The sequence below is a fragment of the Panulirus ornatus genome, chromosome 10 (assembly GCF_036320965.1).
Source record: "Panulirus ornatus isolate Po-2019 chromosome 10, ASM3632096v1, whole genome shotgun sequence".
NCBI classification, from domain to species: domain Eukaryota; kingdom Metazoa; phylum Arthropoda; class Malacostraca; order Decapoda; family Palinuridae; genus Panulirus; species Panulirus ornatus.
In genome coordinates this window covers 40,297,351-40,317,059 of record NC_092233.1, presented here as the reverse complement: position 1 = coordinate 40,317,059, position 19,709 = coordinate 40,297,351, and the positions used below count along the sequence as shown (strand labels likewise).

The 19,709-nt window shown below is 47.0% G+C and overlaps 1 long non-coding RNA gene across 2 annotated transcripts; it reads left to right on the top strand.

Moving 5' to 3' along the window:
* Nucleotides 1-751: 751 nt before the first annotated feature.
* On the top strand, nucleotides 752-18,999 carry LOC139750912 (uncharacterized). Of its 2 annotated transcripts, XR_011713248.1 has the most exons (4): nucleotides 752-1,276; nucleotides 1,766-1,934; nucleotides 14,850-15,011; nucleotides 15,423-18,999. It is a non-coding gene; the product is annotated as an uncharacterized lncRNA (long non-coding RNA). The 2 variants fall into 2 exon arrangements; XR_011713247.1 differs by lacking the exon at nucleotides 15,423-18,999 and having other exon boundaries at nucleotides 14,850-15,357.
* The last annotated feature ends 710 nt before the right edge of the window (nucleotides 19,000-19,709 follow it).

The window sequence follows — 19,709 nt, the reverse complement described above, 5'->3', positions numbered from 1 at the left end:
AGTATACTGCAATACAGGGCGAGACATGTGTAGCATATTGCCATACATGGCGAGACATGTGTAGTATATTGCCATACAGGGCATGACATGTAATATATTGCCATACAGGGCGAGACATGTGCAGTATATTGCAATACAGGGCGAGATATGTGTAGTATTGCCATACAGGGCGAGACATATGCAGCATATTGCCATGCAGGGCGAGACATGTATAGTGTATTGCCATACAGGGCGGGACATGTGTAGTATATTGCAATACAGGGCGAGACATGTGTAGTATATTGCCATACAGGGCGAGACATGTGTAGTATATTGCCATATATGGCGAGACATGAGTAGTATATTGCCATACAGGGCATGACATGTAGTATATTGCCATACAGGGCGGGACATATGTAGTATATTGCAATACAGAGCGAGACGTGTAGTTTATTGCCATACAGGGCGAGACATGTGTAGTATATTGCCATACAGGGAATGACATGTAGTATATTGCCATGCAGGGCGAGACATATACAGTGTATTGCCATACAGGGCGAAACATGAGTAGTATATTGCAATACAGGGCGAGACATGTGTAGTATTGCCATACAGGGCGAGACATGTGTAGTATTGCCATACAGGGTGAGACATGTGTAGTATATTGCCATACAGGGTGAGACATGTGTAGTATATTGCCATACAGGCTGGACATATGTAGTATATTGCAATGCAGGGCGAGACATGTGTAGTATATTGCAATGCAGGGCGAGACATGTGTAGTATATTGCCATACAGGGTGAGACATGTGTAGTATATTGCCATACAGGCTGGACATATGTAGTATATTGCAATACAGGGCGAGACATGTGTAGTATATCGCCATACAGGGCGAGATGTGTGTAGTATATTGCCATACAGTGCGGTACATGTGAAATATATTGCTGTGTATGGCGAGATATGTGTAGTATTGCCATACAGGGCGAGACCTATGCAGTATATTGCCATACAGGGCGGGACTTATGTAGTATATTGCCATACAGGTCGAGGTATGTGCAGTATATTGCCATACAGGGCGAAACACGTGTAGTATATTCATTAGTAACACTTCTAAAATGTGAAAAATAATGCAGATTAACTTGTATTCATGATGGTAATATAGTTATAATTTCAGGCGCGGATGGGAAGGTGATGTTTCAAGATTACGCAGCAGATGTTAATTAATATTCAAGTCTGGTTCACCCGTTTCTACAGATGGATCAAGCACAATGTTCTGGCACCCAACACTCATAGTTTTGTACGTGTTAAATGGTATTTGCCTTACCCACATGACACTCTAGTTCAACCAGCCTTACATATTACCTCTTTCAGTCCTATTTCCTTTCTGATCTTTACATTTCCTACAGTTCGCCTTGCACTCAAACTCAAATATTCTATGTTCACTTTCCAGATGCATCAAATGTGACATTGTCAGTCTCTGTGTTACTGATATATGTATAACAGGGTTATCTAGTACCAATAGTGTGTCAGTCCATTTACTTCTGGCGCGTTCAGCGACTTGCTAGCATTAAAACGTTTCCCATATCCACTTTAGGAATCCAAATAGAACTCTCGTTATAGGCGTACCTAGGGTAGTGTTTGGAATGTTATACTCCCTGACCTAACCTTACTGTCCTCTCCAGGGTGCTGGCGGAGATGTTATACTCCCTGACCTAACCTTACTGTCCTCTCCAGGGTGCTGGCGGAGATGTTATACTCCCTGACCTAACCTTACTGTCCTCTCCAGGGTGCTGGCGGAGATGTTATACTCCCTGACCTATCGTTATCTGTTGCTGATCTTCGAGTAGTGGATGGATGCAACACTAACAGCAGGACCTGTAACACAAGCAGTTACAGCAGCAGCAGGAACAGTAGCAAGAACAGATGCAGCAGCAGCAGCAGGACCAGCAACACAGGTAACAGCAGGCACAGCAACAGTAGCAGTACTAGTAACATAGGAAACAGCAGGTACAGCAGCAGCAGCAGAACTAGTAACAGATAACAGCAGATACGGAAGCAGCAGCAGGACTAGTAACACAGGTAACAGCAGTAGCGAGATCAGTAACACAGGTTGATATGCCTGGCTGGGTGGTGGATAACCATCGACCATGAAGGCGGGGAGCATGAAGACACTGATGAGGTTTTATATGTGATGATGTTCTACCCGAGCGGTCCTGGTCGCTACACACAATGCCAGAAGTAATCAGACAATATGTATGGCTGTGGTTGCTGCTGGCAGGAATTATTATCGCCAGTTGTTAGAGACAACATTCCCAGAGCCAGTCTGACCACCTCCCACCTGTCAAGTTACGACATTCTCAATGGTGCTCGTCGTCTTGAGTGGCAGGTGGCTGGAGCCTTCTTGGACATTTTCAAACACGACGGTACGAACCATGAACACGACTGTGAGACCTTTGAGTACGACTGTGCGGCCCTTGAGTACGACAGTGTGACCCGCACGACAGTACAACCCTTGCGCATGATGGTGCAACCCTTAAGCACGACGGTTCGGTTCGACACCTGAGCACGACGATACAACCCACAGGGACAAAGCCTGCCCTATGACCTGATCTTTCAAGGTTTAGACCCAAAATGCAGGTTATCTTACCCAGGGATCGCATCGTCAAGGTCAATAGTCGTACCGTCATGGTCAAGAGTCGTACCGTCATAGTGAAGGTTCGTGCCTTCATGGCCAAGGTTCGTACCGTCCTGGTTAAGGTTTGTACCCTCACGGCCAAGGTATCATCATGGTCGAGGCTCGTACCGTCCTGGTCAAGTGTGCACCGTCATGGTCGAGGCTCGTATCGTCGTCCTCCAGGGGATAAGACCTAGAGGAAGAGTTGGCTGGAGTCGTTGTTGTTGGTCAGTCGTGGTGGAGATGTGTCGGGAGGAGGGAGTCACTCTGCCCAGCGCTGCTCATCCTCATCATCTCTCACCAGTTTGCCCCCTCCTCCCACTGACCGTCACATCCTTTACATATTCTGGATCGTATCGCCAGGAGATTAGCATGGAATTTATATCCCTGTACCACGCCCCGTCCGTAGCATGTACAGGGAGCGACAGGGGAGGAGATACTTCACGACTGGTGAGTCTGTGTGTCTGTACTTGTGTCTGTGATCGTCCTGCCACCTGTGACTAGTGTGTTTGATTCTTGCTATGCATGTCTATTGAGTACATGTATGTAAATATCGCTATTATGTGCTTTGCTTTTGCATATGCGAATTTTCTCTCGGTATGTAAGGATTACTGAGCGTCCATGAGCATTGCTTTTCTCTGTATGTGTAACAGATTTTGCACGTGAGTGTACATGTGAACCAGCTTCTGTTTATGTCTATATACACGAACATCTGTATGTAATCACCTACTGTTTGTAACTACCTGTTTGTACTGTACTTTACTAACATATAACTTTTTAAACACCTGTATACCGCCCATTTTCAGTCTCATAACTCAGTTTATTATATTCATCCAGAACTTTGATGCTATAATCGTACTTTGTTACATCTTTTCTATCAAGTTATTTGCTTATTTTCATGTTAAGGTCCACGTTTTTCCATATCCTCGTACATTTTAAAGAATTGTTCACTGCTGACCTCATCAACTGGTCAAAAACTTATAGGATGTGTTGAGGTCATCCCTTACTTTTCTTTCTTCCATGGTAGAAAAATTTAAATTTTGTAAACACTTCCTGTAGCTCGCCGATCTTAATTCTACTTACAACTTTGTTGCTCTCTTCTGGACCTTCTCTTTTAGTTCTTTAATTTCTAGGTGTGGTCACTTGAAAAACGTATTCTAAGTTTTGTTCTAATGTAGGATGTGAACAGCTTGCTGAATAATTCCTTATCTTTACACTCAAAGGTTATTCTCTTATCTGCCAACAGACAGTTTGTCTTCTTTGCTCTTCTCCGAATGTGGGACTCTGGCGACAGGTTATGTACTAGCTCTAATTGTGATTCCCTCTCACATATAGAATCCTATAACTTATTTCCTGAGGCCTTCCTTCATGTGTATCCGCCTTACTAATAAGTATTTACTTGGGTTGAGATTTATTAATCATGTATCTGACTTACTTTAAAGCTTGTCTGAGACATCTTGTAGGTTTACGAGGGAAACAAAGGAATTCAAACAGAAACAGACTACTGAGTCCGCTCGAGGCTGTTTTGGTAATATAAGCGATGTGAGACTCATAGATCAGTGTGTTAAGAGTAGAAAGACGTACAGATGTTTGAAGTGAAAAAAAACAAAATATTATAAACTTTTCATGCGGCTAAGGAAGCGCAAGTAATGTCAGTCGTGGATCTGTTGAGAAACATTTATCTATTCAATCCTTTACGTGGCTGTGGAACTACTTCCAACTACTTAACTGGTAAATCTTTTCATTGCTAGCAATCCTGTTGAAAAAGAAGTACTCCGCTTCATTCGAGGTAAAACTTTTGCCCACGAGTTTTTATCATAACTATTTGTGAAATCAGACGAATCAGTCTTTGAACTAGTTAGACTGAGGTTATCGAAACCTGTGATCATTTTGAATTCCTACATCAGATCATGTGTTAACCTTTTCTTCTCTAAACTAAATAGATTTAAATGGTTTACTTGGCTCTCGTAGGATTTCTTTCTCAATTTGGGAATGGTCTTGATAGCTCTTCTCTGTACTCTCTCCATTCTGTCTATCAAGACCGAACACAATACTCAAGATGGAAACGCACGAGTGACTAAATAGAATAATGATAATTTTCCCGAACTTAAATTCAATAGCCCTAACCTATAAATCCAAGAATTTTGCTAATTTTTTCACTGCTTCTGTACATTTTATACTTGGCATTAGTTTACCAGAAGTTGTTACACCAAAGCCTTTTTCCTCATTTTTGTCTATTGCATGTTACCAGAATTTGTACTATAGCTTGTTTTCTTATTTCTACTACCCACGGGTAAAACTTTGCAATTTTCGATATTAGAATTTGCCTCCTGTGAGCCCAGTTTATCAGTTTTTCTATGTCCTACTGAAGCTACCGATCTTCAGTTTCTACCGTAGATTTATTTCTCAAATTAATATCGTCTGCAAATTTATCAATATCATTCACATAAGAAAAACAACTGGTCCCAAGACTGATCCCTGTGGTACACCACCTTTTACATTTAACCGTTCTGACGCTTGACCATGAATCACAGTTAACCAGTCTACCAGGTACACAAGTACAACCCCCTCTGTATCATGTGACTCAACTTTAGTTAGTAACCTTTGATGTGGAACTTTATCGAATGCTTTCTGAAAATCTAGATTTATATCATCAAGTGCTTTACTTGCGTCATTCATGCTGATTGTGTCATTAAAGAAATCAAGCAGATTTGTCGAACATGAAAAAGTTTGTCGAGAACCATGTTAAGAATCGTTTATTAAGTGGTGGTCCTCCAAATGGTTTACAGTCTTAACCTCCACTGATAGTTTACATAAGTACTCCAACTACAGGCGTTAAGTTATTTGCACTATAATGTCCGGGCAGTGGTCTACATTACATTTCATTTCATTACCTTAGCAAGCTTCTATTCTTTCGGAACTTTTTCCGTAGCAGGTGACTTACTGGTCAAGGGTTGAACTGTCTCATTTGTCGCCTCTTTCATCGTCCACGAATGAAACTTACCTCGGCCTGCCAGTTTGCCTATTCCATCCCATTAACTGCTGACAGTATACCTTCAACTCTTATGTTCATATATAGCTAAAGTTGTATTCTCTATCAATGGAACTGAATGCGAGACATGGGTTGTGTCTTTGATTGTAAATATAGATGCGAAAAATGATCATTTGATATCTTTGTTATATGAAATGATAATTATCATAAACCAAATCACCGTTTTCAGTTATAAACTGACCAGTTGACTGAGCTATGATTCTCTGGATTCTAACATATCCGTAAAACTCCTTCGGATTTCTTTTGCTATTTTCAGCAATGTACGCTTCACACAGACATTTACTTTGAAGAATCTCCCAGTATCTAAACAGAGACTCTCGTAATTTGGTTTATCATGCTGGTTATTGGTCTCTTACATGATGCTTTCTTAGAAAACATACTTTTTTTGTGTCATCGTTCCACCATTTTGGCTTCACATTGGAAAAAGACCGTCTCCTACACGTTGGCACAAATTCCCCCTTAATTGTTTTGATCGTTTTCCTGAAGTTCTACTAAGCTTCGTCCATATCATTTTCATTTGAAATAAATCATCCAAAATTTGCCCTACAAGAGTAAATCGAAGATTTTCAAAATTTGCAAAATCAAAATTAGGTATTTTTTGCAACAATCATGTTGACCAGCATTACAGGCAAAGTTGAAAGTTAATTCAAAAGTACATCGCCAATGATCTCTCGTACTAAACTTTTCCCCGACTTCAGCATTGTTGACGAGGTTTGTATCTTGAACAATTTCGTCGTGAGTAGGTTTATCAAGTAGTTGTATAACTTGCGCTATCAAGCAGATTTAGGTCAGACCCAGAGATACTAAAAAGGTATTCACCCCACTAAGATGATGGTATGTTAATATCTCCTTCCATCATTGAGCCATTTAGACTGATATTTCTGCTCTCTGATCATATATATTCGTTCGTCTGCTTCTGGAGTCTGTGCTGGGGGCCTATAGACTAATCTTACTGTTATCTCTTACAAATTCCACAAGAGATTAAGTCGATTTTATCAACAGTAAAGAATTTCTCAACACAGAATTTAGATAAGCTCTAACAAAGAGTAAGACACCATCACCTACTTTACTTCGCCGTCACCGTTAAATACTGTACCCAGAAAGGGTGTAGCCAGCGAGGATATATTATCACTGACATCAACCAAAAATCTCATATATATATATCATACCTCCAACAGCCAGGATCGAACCCGGGACCCCCGTGCAACAGGTGGGAGCGCTACCGCTAGGCTATGATCGCCCTTATAGGGAAATGACTATTCGAATACTACCCCGTGCCTCCCTCATGACCTTTCTTCCCTTGTTCCTCCCTCCTGACCTTCCTGACCTTATGCCTCCTTCATTAATGTCTCACTCATGACCATCCTCGCCTTGTGCCTCAGTCATGATCCTCCTCACTAAACGACTCCCTCATGATCTCCCTTGCCTTGTGCCTTCTTCATGAACTTCATCGATTTGTGCCTCCTTCATGACCTTCCTCACGTAAAGTCTCTCTCATGACCTTCCTTCCCTTGTCCCTCCCTCATGACCTTCCTCACTTAACGCCTCCATCATGACCTTCCTTCCCTTGTCCGTCCCTCATGACCTTCCTTGCTTAGTGCCTCCCTCATGACATTCCTCGTCTTGTGCCTCACTCATGACCTTCCTCGAGGTATCTCCTTCGTGATCTTCCTCACTTAATAATTCCCTCACCTTGTGCCTCCTTTATGACCTCCCTCACTTAATGCCTCCCTCATGACTTTCCTCTGCTCGTGCTTCCTCGTAACCTTTCTCACTTAATGACCTCCCCATGACCTTCCTTGCCTTGTGCCTTCCTCATGACCTTCCTTACCTTGTGCCTTCCTCATCACATTCCGAGCCTTGTGCCTCTCTCATGACCTTTTTCGCCTTGTGTCTCCCTCATGACCTTTCCCGCCTTATGCCTCCCTCATGACCTTCCTTACCTTGTGCCTCCCTCGTGACTTCCCTCGCCTTGTGCCTCCCTCATGACCTCCCTCGCCGTGTGTCTCCCTCATAACCTTCCTCGCTTTGTGCCTTCCTCATGACCTTCTCCGCCTTGTGCCTACCTCATGATCTTCCTCAATTAATGCCTCACTCATGACCTTTCTTAACGTGTGCCTCCATCATGACCTTCCTCAATTAATGCCTCCCTCATGACCTTTCTTACATAATGCCTCCCTCATGACCTTCCACGCCTTGCGCCCCCCCTCCCCCTCACGACTTTCCTCACTTAATGCTTCACTCATGATCTTCCTCGGCTTGTACCTCCCTCATGACCTTCCTCACCTTATTCCTCCCTCATGACCTCCCTCATTTAATGTTTCCCTCATAACCTTCCTCGCCTTGTCCCTCACTCATGACCCTCCTCACTAAATAACTCCTTCAGGACCTTCCATGTTTTGTGCCTTCCTCATGACCTCCCACGATTTGTGTCTCCCTCATTACCTTTCTCACTTAATGCCTCTCTCGTGACCACAACTCCCTTTCCACATCCAGGCCCTACAAAACTTTCCATGGTTTACCCAAGACGCATCACATCCCCTGGTTCAATCCATTAACAGCACGTCGACTCCGGTATACCACATCGCGCCAATTCACTCTATTCCTTACACACCTTTCAATCTCCTGTTTTCAGGCCCCATCGCGCAAAATCTTTTTCACTCCATCCTTCCTATTCCAATTTGGTGTCACGCTTCTCGTTCCCTCTACCTCTGACATATATCCTCTTTGTCAATCTTTCCTCACTCATTCTCTTCATGTGACCAAATCATTTCAATACACCCTCTTCTGCTCTCTCAACCACACTCTTTTTATTACCACACATCTCTCTTACCTTTTATTTCCTTACTTGATCAAACCACCGACTATGTATAATATTAATGTAATAATATTATAAATTCATTAATTAATGTTTATGATGAGAGAGAGTTTATTTGAATAAGAATAGATTATAAACATCACCCCGTAAGATAAACATTAAAGGTCTATAGATGAATTTTGGGATTGACTTAGTGACCAACATGACGTCAGGAATTTATCCAGGAGGATTCGTAAAGTTAACAAATTACATATTGATCCTAAGTACATGGACAAGAAATCGTTTAGAAAATATTTGTAACGAATGTTAGACTCAAACCGGATTACGTACACCTGTTTGGTCACTTCAGATACTGGCTGACTGCAGGCAGAAAAAGTGTACCTGAAGTAAAGGCGTTTAACTTCGGGGAACTGATTGCTGCCTGAGATGTGCACTTCTTAGATAGGAGGACATGAGGAGACTTCATGACAACTTTCAGATTCTTCGCTTGATTTTACGATGTTGATAACATCGATATCTTTGGAACAGGGAGGAAACTAGAACTAGGAGGAATCGAGTGACTGGAAGACATAACGGGAAACTAAGCCAAACGAGAAGCAGGGAAAATGTCAAGAAGGATCCCTTGTATGCCAAGATCCGTAGTTGCCGAATAGTAAACGAAAAGTACAGCGGTAATGAAGACAGCAACTGTGGAGAATATCTAGGGAAAGTGTAAGATACAAAAGACTTATTAAGATTAAACAATAGACAGATAGATAGCTCTTATTTAGAAAGATACAATAGATAGATAACTGACTCCAGGTATATAATTCTACTAGGTGGACCAGTGTTATTGGGGCAAGCCTGCTTCTTCATCAGCCCGAACACAACATACAATACATGCCTTATCATTAGCATTTTGCCATTCTCTTTACACAAAGAGCCGATACCGGGCAGCAAATTGAAAAAAAAATAATTCATGCAAATACTTAACAGAAGAGATGATCACCATCATAATGAACCCAGGAATTTATGGAAAGTGATTAATGCGAGAGAATTCTACACTGGACTCACATTTCAGATGAAAGCGGTACTTTCATCGCATCGCCATAACATCTCACAAAACTGAATTCCTGTTATCAATATACAGTGCTCAAGTGAGGCAGTGGTGGCAGTGGTGGATTCCTTGACAAAACAATGTGGTCATCCCTTTCCCAACCACTGAATCGGGTTAAGGACGACTACATGAGTTTGGAATATGGTCCTTACGACTGCATATAATAACTACCGCTCGATGGAGTAATCAACACCGAGATTATCCCTAGAATCCCTAGAGCATCGTCGCCAGAGGCAGGCTAGTGTGATGAAGCTGTTAGTCTTGTGGTCCCAGACACTGGAGTCGGTCTGTACCATCCCCAAACACGCAGGCTCTGGGAGAATAACAGACATCAACACTCTTGTCCAACAGACATCACCGGTCCCAATAAATCACAGACACCGACGCTCCAGACCCACCGTAGACACAGTCACTCACTACCACCCACAGACAATGATGCTTCTGACCACTGCAGGCTCCAACGGTCCAAACGACCTACAGCCAACAACTCCCTCAGCCGACAACGAACGCAGCACCGTGACGGTTGACCAAACACAGACTCACCACTACAAGTCCCAACAAACGCCACCATAAAGCAACCCTGAGCGACACTAACAGCTCCAGCCTCCTGCCACAACAGGACCAGATGTCACCAGGCAACCGGGAAACATTGACACCCATGACCATCAATAGACGTGTCTTTTGGCCCCGTCCCACGCATGGACGCACATGTAGCCATCAACAGTCGTGTCTTGTGGCCCGTTCCACCCATGGAAACACCTATGACCATCAATAAACATGTCCTGTGGACCGTCTGACGCATGGTCACACATGTGGCCATCAAAAATTGTGTCTTTTGGCCCGTCCCGCGCATGGACACATAAGTGGCCATCAGCAGTTATGTCTCGTGGCCCGTTCCACCCAAGGACAAAAAATTGGCAATCTACAGATGCATCTTTTGGCCCCTCCCACCCTTGGACACACATGTGACCTTCAAAAGTAGTGTCCTGTGGCCCCTCCCACCCAAGGATACACTTGTGGCCATTAACGGACGTGTATTGTGGTCCTTCAGACCAATGGATAAACATGTGGCCATCAATAGTCGTCTCTTGTGGCCCGTCCCACCAATGGACACACTTGTGGCTATCAACAGTCGTGTCTTGTGAACGGTCCCACCCATGAACACAATGTGGGCAGCAACATTCGTGTCTTGTGGCCCGTCCCACCCATGGACACACGTATGACCATCAACAGTAGTGTCTTGTGGCCCGTCCCACCCATGGACACACGTATGACCATCAACAGTAGTGTCTTGTGGCCCGTCCCACCCATGGACACACGTATGACCATCAACAGTAGTGTCTTGTGGCCCGTCCCACCCATGGACACACGTATGACCATCAACAGACGTGTCTTGTGACCGGTCCCACCCATGGACACACGTATGACCATCAACAGTCGTGTCTTGTGACCGGTCCCACCCATGGACACACGTATGACCATCAACAGACGTGTCTTGTGGCTCCTCCCACCATGGATACAATTGTGGCCATCAACAGTCGTGTCTTTTCGCCAGCCATACCCATGGACACCAATGTGCCCACCAACCGTAGTGTCGTGTGGCCTGTCCCACCAATGAACACACATGTGACCATCAACAGGCGTGTATTGTAGTCCTTCCCACCAATGGACAAACAGGTGGCCATCAACAGTCATGCCTTCTGGCCCGTCCCACCCATGGACACAAATTCAGGAATCCACAATCGTCTTGTGTCCCGTACCACCCATACACACATATGTGGCTATCAGTAGATGAACCTTGTGGCCTGTCCCATCCCTGAATACATGTGTGGCCATCAACACACGTGTCTTGTGGCCCATTCCACCCTTAGACGCGCATGTGGGCATCAACAGTCGTGTCTTGTGGCCCCTCCAACCCATGGACAAAAATATGGCTATTCACAATCGTGTCTTGTGGCCTAACCCAACCATGACCACATGTATGGGTCAATAAACGTGTCTTGAGGCCCGTCCCATCCATGGTCACCAAAATGGACATTAACAGCCGTATCCTCTGCCCCGTCTCACCCATGGACACACATGTAGACATCAGTAATCGTGTCTGGTGCCCCGTTCCAACAACGGACACACATGTGGCTATGAACAGTCGTGTCTTGTGGCCAGTCCCAACCATGAACATGAATTTGGCCACTCACTCACGTGTCTTATGGCCTGTCCCACCCTTAGACAAATATATGACCATCAACAGTCGTGTTTCGTGCCCAGTCCCAATGATTGACACTCATGTGGCCGTCAACGGACGAGTGTAGTGGCCCGTTCCACCCATGGATACACATGTAACCATCAACAGACGTGTCTTGTAGCCCATCCCACTCATACACACCCAAGTGGCCGTTATCAACCGTGTCAAGTGGCCCATCCTATCAACGGACACACATGGGATTTTCAACAGTTGAGTCTTTTGGCCACTTACACCCAGGAACACACAAGCGGCCATTAAAAGACGTGTCATGTGGGTTGTCCCACCCATGGACACACATGTGACCATCAACAGTCGTGTCTTGTGCCTCGCCGCAATGACTGACACCAATGTGGCCGTCAACGGACGAGCCTAGTGGCCCATCCCACCATAAAAACACACCTGTCACCATCAACAGACGTTGCTTTTGGCCAGAAAGACCCAGGTGGCCGTCAACAGACGTGTCTTATGGCCCGTCCCACGCATGAATACGCGTGGGTATCAACAGTCGTGTCTTGTGGTCCATCTCGCCCAAGGACATATATGTGACTATCAACAGTCATGTCTTGTGGCCCGTCCCACCCATGTAGACCCAGTCGGTCATCAACAGCCGTGTCTCCTGGCCCTTCCCGTCATATGGAAACATATGGGCATTAACAGTCGTTTCTTGTGGCCCGTCCCATCCATGGACACCCATATGGGCATGATTAGTCGTGCCTTGTGGCCCGTCTCACCCATGGACATACATGTGGCCATCAACAGCCGTGTCTTGTGGCCCGTTCCACCCGTAGGCACACATATGGGCATGAACAGCCGTGTCTTGCGGCCTGTCTCACCCATGGGCACATATGTGGCCATCAAAAGACGTCTTGTAGCCTGTTCCACCCATGGACACACAAGTAACCATAAACAGTCATATCGTGGCCCGTTCCACGAATGAATACACATATTGCCATTATCAGACGTGTCTTTTGGCATCAGCAGTCGTATCTTGTGGCCCGTCCCACCCAAGGACATAAATTTGACCATCAACAATAGTGTGTTGTGGCCTGTCCCACCAATGGACATATATGCGGAAATCAATGAACGTGTCTTGTGGTCTGTCCCACCTATGGATATATATGTGGCGATCAACGGATGTACCCATAACCACATAAGCGGCCATTAACACTCGTGTCTGGCGACCCATTCCACCCATGGACATACATGTAGCCAACAACAGAAGTGTCTTGTGGCCCGTTCCACCCATGGACAACCAATAGGCCGTCAACAGACGTGTCTAGTGACGCGTTCCACCCATTTACACACATTTGACCATCAACAGTCATGTTATTCGGCTAATTACACCTAGGGGCACATATATGGCCATCAACAGACGTGTCCTGTGGCCCGTACCACCCATGGATACATATGTTGTGATCAACAGACGTGTCCCGTGGCCCGTACCACCCATGGATACATATGTGGTGATCAACAGACACACATGCGGCCATTAATGATCATGTCTTGTGGCCCGTTCGACCCACGGACACACATATGGCAATCAACAGTCGTATTCTATGGCCTTTCCCACCCTTAAATTCATATGTGGCCATCAAAAAACGTGCCTTGTGACCTTTCCCACCCTTAAATACATATGTGGACATCAGCAAACGTGTCTTGTGGCCCTTCCCACCCATGGACACAACTGTTGCCATCAACAGACGTGTCTAATGGCCCGTCCCACACATGGACACACATTTGACCATTAACAGTCTTGTCATGTGGTACGTCCACCCATGGACACACATATGACCATCAACAGTCGTTTTTGTGGCCAGTTCCAATCATGGACACACATGTGGCCATCATCAGTCGTGTCTTGTGGCACCATCCACATGTCGAGTCTTATGACCTGTTCCACCTATGGACATACATGTGACCATCAGCAGTCGTGTCTTGTGACCCGTCCCACCCCTGGACACACAAGTGGCCATCAACAATCGTGTCTTTTGGACTGTCTAAACCCATGGACACAAATTTGGGCATCTACAATCGTGTCTTGTTGCCCGTACCACCCATAGACACTTATGTCGTCATCCGTAAACGAACCTTGTGGCCCTTTTCACCCTTGGACACATGTGGGCAACAAAGCTCGTGTCTTGTTGCTCGTCCCACCCATGGACACATATGTGGCCATAAACAGACATGTCGTGTGGCTCGTCCCACCCATGAACACACATGCGACCATCAAATGACGCGTCTTGTTGCCCGTCCTACCCATGGATACCCATGTGGTCATCAACAGTCGTGTTTAGTGGCCTGTCCCACACATGGACGCACATGTGACCATCACTCATATCTTGTGCCCCGTTTCACCCATGGACACACATACGTTCATCAACAAACTTGTCTTGTGTCCCGTCCCACCGACGTACACCCACGTGGTATTCAGCGGACGTGTCTAGTAACCCGTCCCATCCATGGATACATATGTGACCATCAAGAGTCGAGTCTTCGGGTCCGCCCACACCATGAACACACGTCTGACCATCAACAGTCGTGTCTTTTGGCATGTCCCATCCAGGGTGAACCAGGCAGACATTAACTGTCGTGTCTTGTGGCCCGTCAAACCCATGGCCGAATATGGGGGCATCAAAAGTCGCGTCGTGAGGGCCATCCCACCCATGGACACATTTGTGACCATCAACAGAGGTGTATAACAGCCCGTCCTACCCATGGACACATATATGATCATCAACTGTCGTGTTTCTGGCCCGTCCCACAATGAACACATATAAGGCCATCAATAAACTTGAGGCACATTCCTCCCATGGACACACATGTGGACGTCAAAAGTCTTGTCTTGTTGCCAGTCCCACCTATGGACACACATGTGACCATCAACAGTCCTGTCTTGTGACCCGTTCAAACCATGGACACACATTTGGTAATCAACAGTTATGTCTTGTGCTCCATCCCACCCATTAACACACATATGGCCTTCAACAGATGTGTATTGTGGCCGGGCCCACCTATGGACGCAAATGTGGTCATCAAATAAGGATTTTGTGGCCCGTCCCACCCATGGACACGAGCAGACGCTCGTCTTTACTTGTAATGAATACCCATGACACCGCTGAGATTTGATTTCTCTCTTTCTAGCCCAGCGAGGTAAGTGGTGTCCCCCCTGCTGTAAGCCTGTAAGCCCGTTATCCGAATGCAGTGTGCGATACAGACCCTACATTGTTTTGTCTGTCATAATTGAGTATCATAGAATTATAACTTGTTATAAAAGTGTCTAACTAAGTGTAATGTTAGCGAAGAGTTTGTCATAAAGGAAAGAGATCTGGTTTGAAATCTTACCTGGAATGTTAACTCATGTTCAATGTTAACTCATGTTCAATGTTAACTCATGTTCAATGTTCACTCATGTTCAATGTTAACTCATGTTCAATGTTAACTCATGTTCAATGTTAACGTAAACGAGTTGTTCCTTTAGTGTGTTTATCTTTGTACACTTCAATTCATTTTCATTATCAGTAGTTGTAATGCTGGTCTTTGATTCAATCTCATGACTTTCAGATAGTGTTATCCTGTTGTGAAACATAACAAATCTAACGTCCTTGCAAGACAAGGATCAAGTATTTGTAACATATATATGTTACTGGCGACCTTGCCCGAATAAGTATTGAGTTTGTAACAACACCCATGTGGATATCAAAATTCATTACTTGTGGCTCTTCCCACACATGGACACATCAACACTCGTGTTTCTTGGCCCGTCCCACACATGGAAACATATGGGCATGAACAGTCGTGTCTTGTGGCCCATTCTACCCATGGACACCTATATGGGCATGAACAGTCGTGTCTTGTGGCCCGTTCCACCCATAGATACCAATGCAGCCATTAACAGTTGTGTCTTGAGGCCCGTCCCATCCATCGACACACATATGGGCATAAACAGTTGTTATTTTTGGCCCGTATCACCCATGAATACACACGTAGTTATCAACTGTCGTTTTTTGTTTCCCGTCCCACTCATGGACACACATGTGGCCATCAACTGTCGTGTATTGTGGCTCGTTCCACCAATGGACACACATATTGCCATCAACAGTCGTGTATTGTGGCCCGTCTCACCCATGGACACAAGTCTGAACATCAACAACTGTGTCTTGTGGCCTGACCCACCCATGGATACATATGTGGCCATCAACAGTCGTGTTTTGTGGCCCGTCCCAACCATTCAAACATGTGTCCATCATGAGGCGAGACATAGCCTATCCCACCCATGAGTTGGTATGATGATTACCACGGCTGTTTCTCTCACCACGAGTCACTGCTGAAGCTTGTAGCCCAACAGCCATTGGTCACATGCTGGAGGTCGGAGCTCCAGCAGCCAGTGCGCACCTTATGATAAAACTTTAGGATTCTTTGCTGTGGTGAGAGCCTGGCAGAGGAACAGCCGACCTCATGTGGTAAACTCAAATGATTCCAACTTGGTGGTTCTTCTTTGTTATGGTTGACGTGCACCTGGCTGGAGTGTGGCTGAGGTATGATTAAAGTAAGGTTGGTAGCTAGAGTGTGGTTGTAGCGTGGCTGAAGCGAGCTTGGTGGCTGGACTGTGATTGATTGCGGCTGAGGTGTGGTTGAGGGAAGACTAATGGCTGGAGCGTAGCTGTGGTATGATTAAAGTATGGTTTGTGGCTGAAGTGTGGCTGAGGAGACGCTGTTGGCTGGAGTAAGCCTGAGGCGCGACAAAGGTAAGGTTGGTGGTTGGAGTGTGGTTGAGGTGTGACGGAGGTAAGGCTAGTGTCTTGGGAGTGGATGAACTGTGACTGACGTAAGGCTAGTAGCTGGGGTGTGGCTGAGAGGTGACGAAGGTAATGCTGGTAGCTAGATTATGGCTGAGGTGTGACGGAGGTAAGGTTAGTGATTGGAACGTGGCTGAGGTGTGACGGAGGTAAGGCTGGTAGCTGGAGTGTGACTGAGGTGTGACGGAGGTAAGGCTGGTCGCTGGAGTATGGCTGAGCTGTGACGGAGGTAAGGCTGGTGGCTGGAGTGTGGCTGTGTGACAGAGGTAAGGCTGGTAGCTGGAGTGTGGTTGAGCTGTGACGGAGGTAAGGCTGGTAGCTGGAGTGTGGTTGAGCTGTGACGGAGGTAAGGCTTGTAGCTAGAGTGTGGCTGAGGTGTGGCTGAGGTAAGGCTGGTGGCTGGAGTGTTGCTGAGATGTGGCTAAGGTAAGGCTGGTACCTGGAGTGTGGCTGAACTGTGACGTAGGTAAGGCTAGTAGCTGGAGTGTGGCTGAGGTGTTACGGAGGTAAGGCTGGTAGCTGGAGTGTGGCTGAGGTGTGACGGAGGTAAGGATGGTGGTTGGAGTGTGGCTGAGATGTGGCTGCGGTAAGGCTGGTAGCTGGAGTGTGGCTGAGGTGTGAGGGAGTTAAACTGGTGGCTGGAGTGTGGGTGAGGTGTGGCTGAGGTAAGGCTTGTACCTGGAGTGTGGCTGAGGTATGACGGAGCTAAGGCTGCTGGCTAGAGTATGGCTGAGGTATGGCTGAGGTAAGGATTATGGCTGGAGTGTGGCTGAGGTGTGATGGAGGTAAGGCTGGTGGCTGGAGTGTGGCTGATGTGTGGCTGAGGTGAGGCTGAAGCTGGAGTGTGGCTGAGCTGTGACGGAGGTAAGGCTGGTGGCTGGAGTGTGGCTGAGGTATTACTGAGGTAAGGCTGGTGGTTGGAGTATGGCTGAGGTGTACCAGAGGTAAGGCTGGTGGTTGTAGTGTGGCTGAGGTGTGACGGAGGTAAGGATGGTCACTGGAGATTGGCTGAGTTGTGATGTAGGTAAGGCTGGTAGCAGGAGTGTGGCTGAGGTGTGACGGAGGTACGGCTGGTAACTGGAGTGTGGCTGAGGTGTGACGGAGGTAAGGCTGGTGGCTGGAGTGTGGCTGAGATGTAGCAGAGGTAAGGCTTATAGTTGGATTGTGGTTGAAGTGTGACGGAGTTAAGGCAGGTTGCTCGATTGTGGCTGAGCAGTGACGGAGGTAAGGCTGGTAGCTGGAGTGTGGCTGATGTGTGACTGAGGTAAGGTTTGTGATTGGAGTGTGGCTGAAGTGTGACGGAAGTAAGGCTAGTATCTGGAGTGTAGCTGAGCTGTGACGGAGGTAAGGTTGGTGGTTGGAGTGTAGCAGATGTGTGGCTGAGGTAAGGCTGGCAACTAGAGTGTGGCCGAGGTGAGACGTAGGTAAGGCTGGTGGTTGGGGTGCGGCTGAGGTGTGACGGAGATAAGGTTGGTGGCTGGAGTGTGGCTGAGGTGTGGCTGAGGAAAGGCTGGCGGCTGGAGTGTGGCTGAGGTGTGAGGGAGGTTAGGCTGGTGGCTGGAGTGTTGCTAAGTTGTAGCTGAGGTAAGGCTTGTAGCTGGAATGTGGCTGAGGTGTGATAGAGCTAAGGCTGCTGGCTGGATTGTGGCTCAGATGTGACGGAGGGAAGGTTGGTAGCTGGAGTGTGGCTAAGCTGTGACGGAGGTAAGACCGGTGGTTGGAGTGTGGCTGAGGTGTGACGGAGATAATGCTGGTGGTTGGAGTGTCACTGAGGTATGGCTAGTGGCTGGAGTGTGGGTAAGGTGAGGTGTGACGTAGGTAATGATGGTTGCTGGAGTGTGGCGTAGGTAAGGCTGAGGTAAGTCTTGTAGCTGAATTTTGGTTGAGGTGTGACGGAGGTAAGGCTGGTGGCAGGTGTGTGGCTGAGGTGTGCCTGAGGTAAGGCTGTTGGTTAGAGTGTGGCTGAGGTGTGACAGAGGTAAGGCTGGTGGCTGGAGTATGGCTCAGTGTGAGGCAGGTAAGGCTGATGGCTTGAGTGTGGCTGAGGTGCGGCTGAGGTAAGGCTTATAGCTGCAGTGTGGCTGAGGAGTGACGGAGCTAAGGCTGCTGGCTGGAGTGTGGCTTAGGTGTGACGGAGGTAATGGATATGGCTGGAGTGTGGTTGAGGTGTGAGGGAGGTAAGGCTGGTGGCTGGAGTATGGCTGAGGTGTGACGGAGGTAAGGCTGGTAGCTAGAGTGTGGCCGAGGTGTGACGGAGGTAAGGCTGGTGGCTGGAGTGTGGCTGAGGTGTGACGGAGATAAGGCTGTTGGCTGGAGTGTGACTGAGGTATGGCTGAGGTAAGGCTGGCGGCTGGAGGGTGTCTGAGGTGTGAGGGAGGTAAGGCTGGTGGCGGGAGTGTGGCTGAGGTTTGGCTGAGGTAAGGCTTGCAGCTGGAGTGTGGCTGAGGTGTGAAAGAGGTAAGGCTGGTGGCTGGAGTGTGGCTTAGGCGTGACGGAGGTAAGGCTGATGGTTGGAGTGTGGCTGAGGTAAGACTGGTAGCTGAAGTATGGCTGAGGTGTGACGGAGGTAAGGCTGGTTGCTGGAGTGTGACTGAGGTGTGGTTGATGTAAGGTTAGTAGCTGGAGTGTAACTGAGCTGTGACCAAGGTAAGCCTTTTGGCTAGAGTGTGGCTGAGGGGTGGCTGAGGTAAGGCTGGTGGCTCGAGTGTAGCTGTGGTGTGACGGAGTTGAGGCTGATGGCTGGAGTGTGGCTGAGGTATGGCTGAGGTAAGGATGGTGGTTGGAGTGTGGCCGAGGTATGGCTGAGGTAAGGCTGGAATCTAGAATGTGGCTGAGATGTGACGAAGGTAAGGCTGGTAGCTGGGGTGTGGCTGAGCTGTGACGGAGGTAAGGCTGGTGGCTGGAGTGTGGCTGAGGTATGGCAGAGGTAGGCTGGTGGTTGGAGTGTGGCTGAGATGTGACGGAAGTAAGGTTTCTCTTTGGAGTGTGGTTGAGGTGTGACGGAGGTAAGGCTGGTGGCTGGAGAGGGACTGGTGTGTGACGGAGGTAAGGC